We start from the raw sequence: 7,181 nt of genomic DNA, 5'->3' as shown, positions 1-7,181 counted from the left end.
CTATTGAACGCAAAAGGAACTCTCAAAATGACATTTAGCTCTACACGCCCAAAGACAATGTTCCCTTCGTATACAAGACCAAGAATTCCAGCTCCATCATGGTCTTGGGTGTCATCAATAGCACAGGGAAGGTTATGCAACCTTTCTTCTTGAAAAAGGGAGAAAAGGTCAATTCTACTGTGTATGTTGAGTGCTTGAGGTCCACTGTGCTTCCGTGGGTGCGGGCAAACGACCCTGAGTCCTTCGTGTGGCAACAGTACTGTGTCCCCTGCATTACGTCCAAAATCAGTCAAGAGTTTATCAGGAGCATCTTTTACGATTTCTGGCCCCCTCCCGATTGCAATCTGTTGGATTACTTCTCCTGGGGAAAGTCAGAGAGGGAGGTCTGCTCAAAGCACCAAAACAGCGTGGACAACCTTAAGGCAACCATGAAGAAGGAGTGGACAAGGATCTCGGCTGCAGATGTGGGTAATACCTGAAAGAGCCTCAGAGCCAGGATCGAGAAAGTGATTACCGCTGAGGGCAGTCACATTGAATAAAACAATCCATAAATGTCAAACAAATAATTGTTGTTTTATTGCTTACATCTCTATCTAGTGTACAATTGTAGAAATACACTTTTGAATTTTGTCCGGATTTATCTTGGCGCACCTGTAAGTTTTATTCAACAAAATTTCTCAGTAACAGCAAAAATGACACTCAGCAAAAGCAAATGAACACCAGATTTGCTCTTTTCCTTAATCTCAAACAAAAGGGATCTTATTTTTTCCTAAGATGACTTACATCAAAAATACTGCATGTAAATGTTCAATGCAAATATTTATCTTGTGTTTATTACCAAATATAAAAGCTCAATTTTCATCTTTTCTTCTTTAATTTTCTTTCTCATTTAATGTATGTATATTGTATACAAGGTATGTTCATTGCCCACACTTAATTAAGTAATAATAACGTCATTTCTCTTATTTAGCATTAATAAAACAAGGCGTGAATTTAATAAACATAACAACATATCATCGTTTATTTTCGTGTAGCAATTTCTGAGTCATGGTCATATAGGGGGGACCCGTAAAAGTTGTTTATTCATCTTTATTTTTGTACTAGGGTGGTGTACACAATATTGCTTGAAGTTATTTGTTAAATTATAACACAAGTTTTTTGATTTTGTTGTTACTCAAATTCACTGTGTAGTTTATTAGAAAAAGTTTCACTTTTCTTATATTTATGAATAATTAAGGAGAAGTTCAAATATTTCTTTCTGAAGAATAAATTTAGTCTTGTGTTGAGGAAAGAAATCCTTTTTAATATCAACTGTCATGGGTATCCTCAGTATTTTTTGTTTTGTGAGGGGGGAGGGCTTCGTTGTTCTTGGAATTATTTAAAAAAAATCAAAAATCCATAGTTATTCACACAAAATTAAATTTTTTGAAAAAAAAATTCAAAAATCAAATTTCCAATATTAAATTTTTCCAAAAAATTATTTCAAAATTCAAAGGTTTTCACCAAAAATTTGCTGGAATTATTATTTTTTTTTTTTATAAGAAAAGAGATATCTTTCAAAATAATAATTTACCCCTATTTTCTTGTAAAATCTTTCAAAGAATATAATTATAATAATATCTTACTCCAAGATCTATATGTACTGGGCAATAGTATACAAAAACATTTTTTGTATTATTTTGCTGCAATACGGTGCTATTCTTGATTATTTTGTATGCAATTTATCATAAGAGAACAACACTCATGTCCGTTTATTTGATAGGAGAAAAAGTAAAAAAAAAAATATCTTTAAAACATGTAGCCTCATACAAGTTATTATGCGCGGCAAAATTAGTAGCTAAACCCACTCTGGAAGATCAAGCTAGAACTTGAATACCAAACAGTTGCAACTATTTGCTCCCTATTACCAATTAACAAACTAAATTATCAATTAGTCGTTTTTCAAAGTCGTAAATTATTGAAAGCCTTTAAGTAAGACCTAAAAGAACTAAACAAAACAGTGTGTATAATTATGGACGGAAAATTTCGAGGTTTGAAATATGATTAGATTTAAAAATGAACTAAACCTTTGTTTTTTGGATTTTAATATTATTTTTTGTTTATTTCGCCACCTAAAAAACATTTTGGCACCTCCGAGTACTTTAAAATGAAACCGGAGCTGATGGGTTATTTAAGACTACAACATGGACCGTAGCCTTAAATAAGCCATGGGTCGGGGATCATTTTGAAGTATTTGGAGGGCACCTAAATACTTTTTAAAGTGATGGATGTGGTTTTTAACCTGGTTTTTGGCCCTTCCATTGCACTAAACAAGTTTTTGGCCGAGGTATTGTGATTTTGGTAGTATATGACGGGAAAATTTCCCAATGTCAATTTTCAACACCTGCAATTTTGTCAAGCTTAATTTTCCCCAATGCCCATGATCTCAATGTCAAGATACTTGAAATTAAAAAAAAATTAAATTAATGAATACTTTTAAATTGTTGGAGCTATACAAGGAAATACAATGTTTTTCCGATTGTTTTGGTCAATTATCTTTTTTTCTCTCGTTTGCTGTCACGACTTAAATTTCCCTTGCTACTACTCAGTTTGATCATTCTATTTTTTTTTTCTCTATGCCACGTCGTTTCATTTATTGTATTACGCAACTTTTCCTCAAAAATTAACAGAAAAAAGGCCCAAAATCATAAAGTAGTTAGCCTATTAAGTCAATCACACCAACTGCTAATTAATACTTAAATCATCCCAGATTATCATTTTCTATCTTTATAATTTTTTAAATGAATTGCATAAGCATATTTCATAAAAATCAACTCCTACTAAGATTTTTATTCAATACTGTATTATGTATAATATTCCTTAGTAATATTTTAGTAAAAACGTAACTATATATTGTAATTCTATATGATAGCCAAAATCTATTCGTAGAAGGGATAATATGACCAATATATTTACAAACTACGAGGGATCAACAAGAAATTGTAGTCCTGTCCTTTTGGAAACGGAGCATAAGTATAGTATACAATTATTAGGTCGTTTATTTATCTAAAAGAAGAAAATATGAAATATCCATGACGTATCAATTAAGACGAGGACATCAATAGTAGACAACAAAATAAATAGGCTATTTGTGCGTTATCGGGATAACGCAGGGATCAAAATCTATTGAAATATTTTATTTCAAAAAGCGAGCTGTGAGGGCTCCCAAAATGACCAACATCAGCAAAAAATGCTGACGTCACAATATAAAAACACTCTCTCTATAAAAATACAAGATATGAAATCCCTTAAAGCAGAAAAAAAGGCTTGATTTACGAAAAATACAGACATAGATATGTAAGAATTACAGCTCTTATAAACATGGCCTCAAGTCCTTAGTAGTGAGTCTATTATGTATTTATTCGGAGGTATAATTACCCAAACTACATAATTTCATTTGTTTACATTCCCTTTTCATACTTACTTAAGTATTTAGTCAGACAGTCAATTTAAAAGATGTGAGGAGATGAAGTAAATTGATAAGAGAGGGGCAACACATGCAACATTTAAATATTATTATGAAGGCATATGCATGCAATTATACTGCGTACATATCTGTTTGACCCTTCATATTTTGACAGATATATGTATATATATATATTGTATAACAATATCCAAATTTTAATATATATCTTTAAAAATTTCTAATAAAATCTTGTAAAAAATATTTTTTGATCCATGAAATAACCGCCATTTTCATTCTGATTACTCCAGAAGATTTAAAACAAACACGATAATGGACAAGAATAGAAAAAAGTCAGCAGCTGGCATAAAATATATTCAATTGTTGATTTGCATGGATATATCTTAGAGTAACATGATTCAAATAATTACGTAACTAAATAAGAGCTATTACGATACGAATATGCGTCGAAATAGTTGTACTTCCTATTCCATTTGCTCCCAGTTATGGTTTCATGATTCATTATTGCAAATCTCGTTATGTATGCTAAATTCAGAGTGGATCTGAATTAGTGGATTAAGAGGTTGGATTCAATCTTAAAGTGCTTTCATAGACAAATATATCAATTTATTATTTACTTTGTCAAAATATGGCACTGAATCTTAGTTATACCCTACAAAGTTGATTTTTCAATAATGGTTTTTAAGGCCAAACCTTCATGGATTGAAAGTTTTAATGGTCAATTTCGTGTTCTATGGCTTAAATGTAATTAATAAATGTGGTTTTAGTCTGCGGGCATTCCAAGACCTTCATTTTGTTGCATAGTGTAATCAATAACGTCATTGTTAGCTTAGTTTTTATATTGTAAAAAATCGAGGATGACTTAATCGTTTAGTTGTAAAGGAATTATTTTACATTAGAAATAAATGTCCGGTTGGAAGTTTCAAGCCAGGGCTTTTCAGGCTTGGCAAAATGAAGTTCGGGATTCACTCACCAAACCAAAACCTACATTCTTTAAATGAGCATATGTTGTAAATAAATTATACAATACTACCGCACAAATGAACCTCTTTTTTATCTTGTATATTACGTTTCAAATGATCAAAATCAAGGTCAAATATTTAAGAATAAGGGCATGACTTTGAATTATGTGTTTTTATAAAATAATGAAATAAATCGAAGTGAACAAAATCTGTCTATCTTCACATTTTAAAATTACATTAGTTGTTCAGATTGATGATATAGACATTTAAAATTGTTGCATCATCCCCTATTTTTGACAATCTTTTGTACCCAAAAAAAAACAAAACCTTATTCCATATCTAAAAACTATTCACTGCATTACAAAAAAAAAAAAAAGACTTGCATTTTCATAAGTAAGACAAAGAATATATATATATATAAAAGGTGTAGGTAAATTGTAGAATTGTCGTTTTGAATGATGTTATTTGACGTGTAATTAATCATAGTTACATTATTAGATTGTTACATATTGCAAAATATTGACATTTTAAACCTTATAAACCAAAATACAGTTTAAATTCTACCGGTACCGCGTTTCTAGGCACGAATGAACACTGCTAATACTCTATAGTACACTCCAGAGCATGGGCTATGAAGGTGAACTGATGGCCCAAGACAAGTTAAATTTATCTGCTACCCCTTTCTTGAACAGTAAGGAACCCATTTGATATCTCAAAACACACTCCAGGTATCAGCTTGTAGAGGTGAAGAACTGTGCCTCAAAGTAGTTTAAACTGGCCCACTGCCGCATTTCTAAGCTTCAAGACCCCTTTCTAATTGTCAGAATACACCCCAGTGCACGCCCTAATGCAGGTTAAATTCTTCAACTGCCGTTCTCTGAGCATCAAAGAACCCGTCTATCATCCTCAAAAATAGACAGTGGCCCTCAGGTTATACAATTGCAGTCTGAAAAATAAGAAGCTACTATAAAAAGAAGCACACGCACAGGCAGACGTTAACGTTTAAGATATATATATATATATTCAGGATATTTTCATGTTGTTGATAAAAATTAACTATTACAAAGGAAAAAAAAACATTTTTCTCTTCCTTTCCTTCTTTTATCGCTAAAAAAATAATTCTATAAACTTGGCTATTTTAATGGATTCTCGATATTTATTACTTTGATTTGATTCAAATATCAGTGTTTATTATGAGCATAAAGTAGTACTCAATCCAAGTCTTTTTTATTCAACAAACCAATTGATGTAGTTTTATCAAGGTTTATTGAAAATTAGTTGATTGATTATATGAGTAGAAAAAGTATCAACTTTCATCTTCCAAGATGGAGTCTCCTTTTATAGACCATAAGCGCGGTTTACTTATATTAGTTTGTAAATAAGGCGATAAAGAGTGTTGCAATATTGTGACAAAATGATACAACTCCCCGAATGATAATAACTATTATCGCATAGAGGAGACAGTAGACCCCTCAAATAATATATATTAGCCCAGGCTACAGAAAATCGCACTACCTTACAGATAATAACTATTTTTTATGTTTGCTCATTTATGACATCAGGGAAAACGCACTAAATACACAACACCACTCAAATCTTCGTCATGGCGATACCTTACTACATAGTTGTCCTTTTAAAATAGGAACACATTGAATTTAAAATATCAACAAGATGTGTAATTTATCAATTAATTATAGATTTTCAACAAAGTTAATACTGTAAATGGAGTTGTGATTGAGCTCTATTAATGATTAATGTAGCTGCAATTAGCGGCAATGATGGCTTCCAGGCGCTGGAGAAGGATTTTACATCCACTACAGATTTTGTCCTATGTCTTGGCGTCCCAGTGCTGGCTGAAAGTAGCTTTGAGGGCCTCGGTTTTGGATGACCTTTCCATTTTGGGACTTTTCCCCCTGTTTCATTTCGGAGGATTGGTTGTTCATACAATAAAGGTAACGAAATGTGTTACATAAGAAAAACTTCTTACTTTTGATTGAATTGATTCTTCGTAGTATGATTCTTTCCAAGAATCATTCTTGATTTCCGTGAACCCCGTAAATTAAATTAAAAGCCTCCTTTTCTTCAAAAATACAAAAGATTGAAATATTTTTTCGCGTGATATTTTTGCACCTATGTAAGTAGATATCTACATAATTGACCGTTCAGCAATAATGAATAATATTAGGATTTGACGCGTGATACCCTTGAGGTCTTTCAAGAAGAAGAAGAGTCCTGTTCAATCACTATGAGAGACGCTTAAAATATTATACTTATGTTATGGGTATACACGATAATGCAAATTAAGATCAGATAATACATAAAGGAAAAAAATAACTTTTTTTCTTACATTTGTTGTTGTGCAAATTCGAAAGAAGGTGTTTAAATGCTCGGCTATTCTTAGAATGTCTCCTGTTATTTTTAGAGTTTTATTTTTTAAATGCACACAACAAAAACTACCTATGTACAAAGTTATATATTATTACTACATTACTAAGTAACTAAAACGGAAATGCTCTGAGATTAAATTACATTAATTCTTAAACATACAGAGTGGTCCATTAAAATATAAATAAATTGAATTTACAACTTCAACAAAGTATAATTTATTAATTAAGAATATAATTTTACAAAATTAACTCTACAAATATATGTGTGCCTGAGCTCTCTTAATTATTGACGTAGCCGCCCTTAGTGACAATAATGGCTTCCAGGTGGCGGTGGAGGGCCTGGCACCCACTGCAGATGTAGTCCACCGT

The 7,181-nt window shown here is 31.7% G+C and overlaps 1 long non-coding RNA gene across 1 annotated transcript; it reads right to left on the bottom strand.

Annotated features, from left to right (window-relative positions):
• Positions 1–6,079: 6,079 nt before the first annotated feature.
• On the bottom strand, positions 6,080–6,908 carry LOC121125030 (uncharacterized). Its single transcript, XR_005866535.1, has 2 exons — positions 6,773–6,908; positions 6,080–6,680 (listed from the first exon to the last, which is right to left on the bottom strand). It is a non-coding gene; the product is annotated as an uncharacterized lncRNA (long non-coding RNA).
• Between the last annotated feature and the right edge of the window lie 273 nt (positions 6,909–7,181).

The sequence above is a fragment of the Lepeophtheirus salmonis genome, chromosome 10 (assembly GCF_016086655.4).
Source record: "Lepeophtheirus salmonis chromosome 10, UVic_Lsal_1.4, whole genome shotgun sequence".
Lineage (NCBI taxonomy): Eukaryota > Metazoa > Arthropoda > Copepoda > Siphonostomatoida > Caligidae > Lepeophtheirus > Lepeophtheirus salmonis.
The sequence above is the reverse complement of the archived record's forward strand: the minus strand, read 5'-3'. Positions and strand labels throughout refer to the sequence as shown.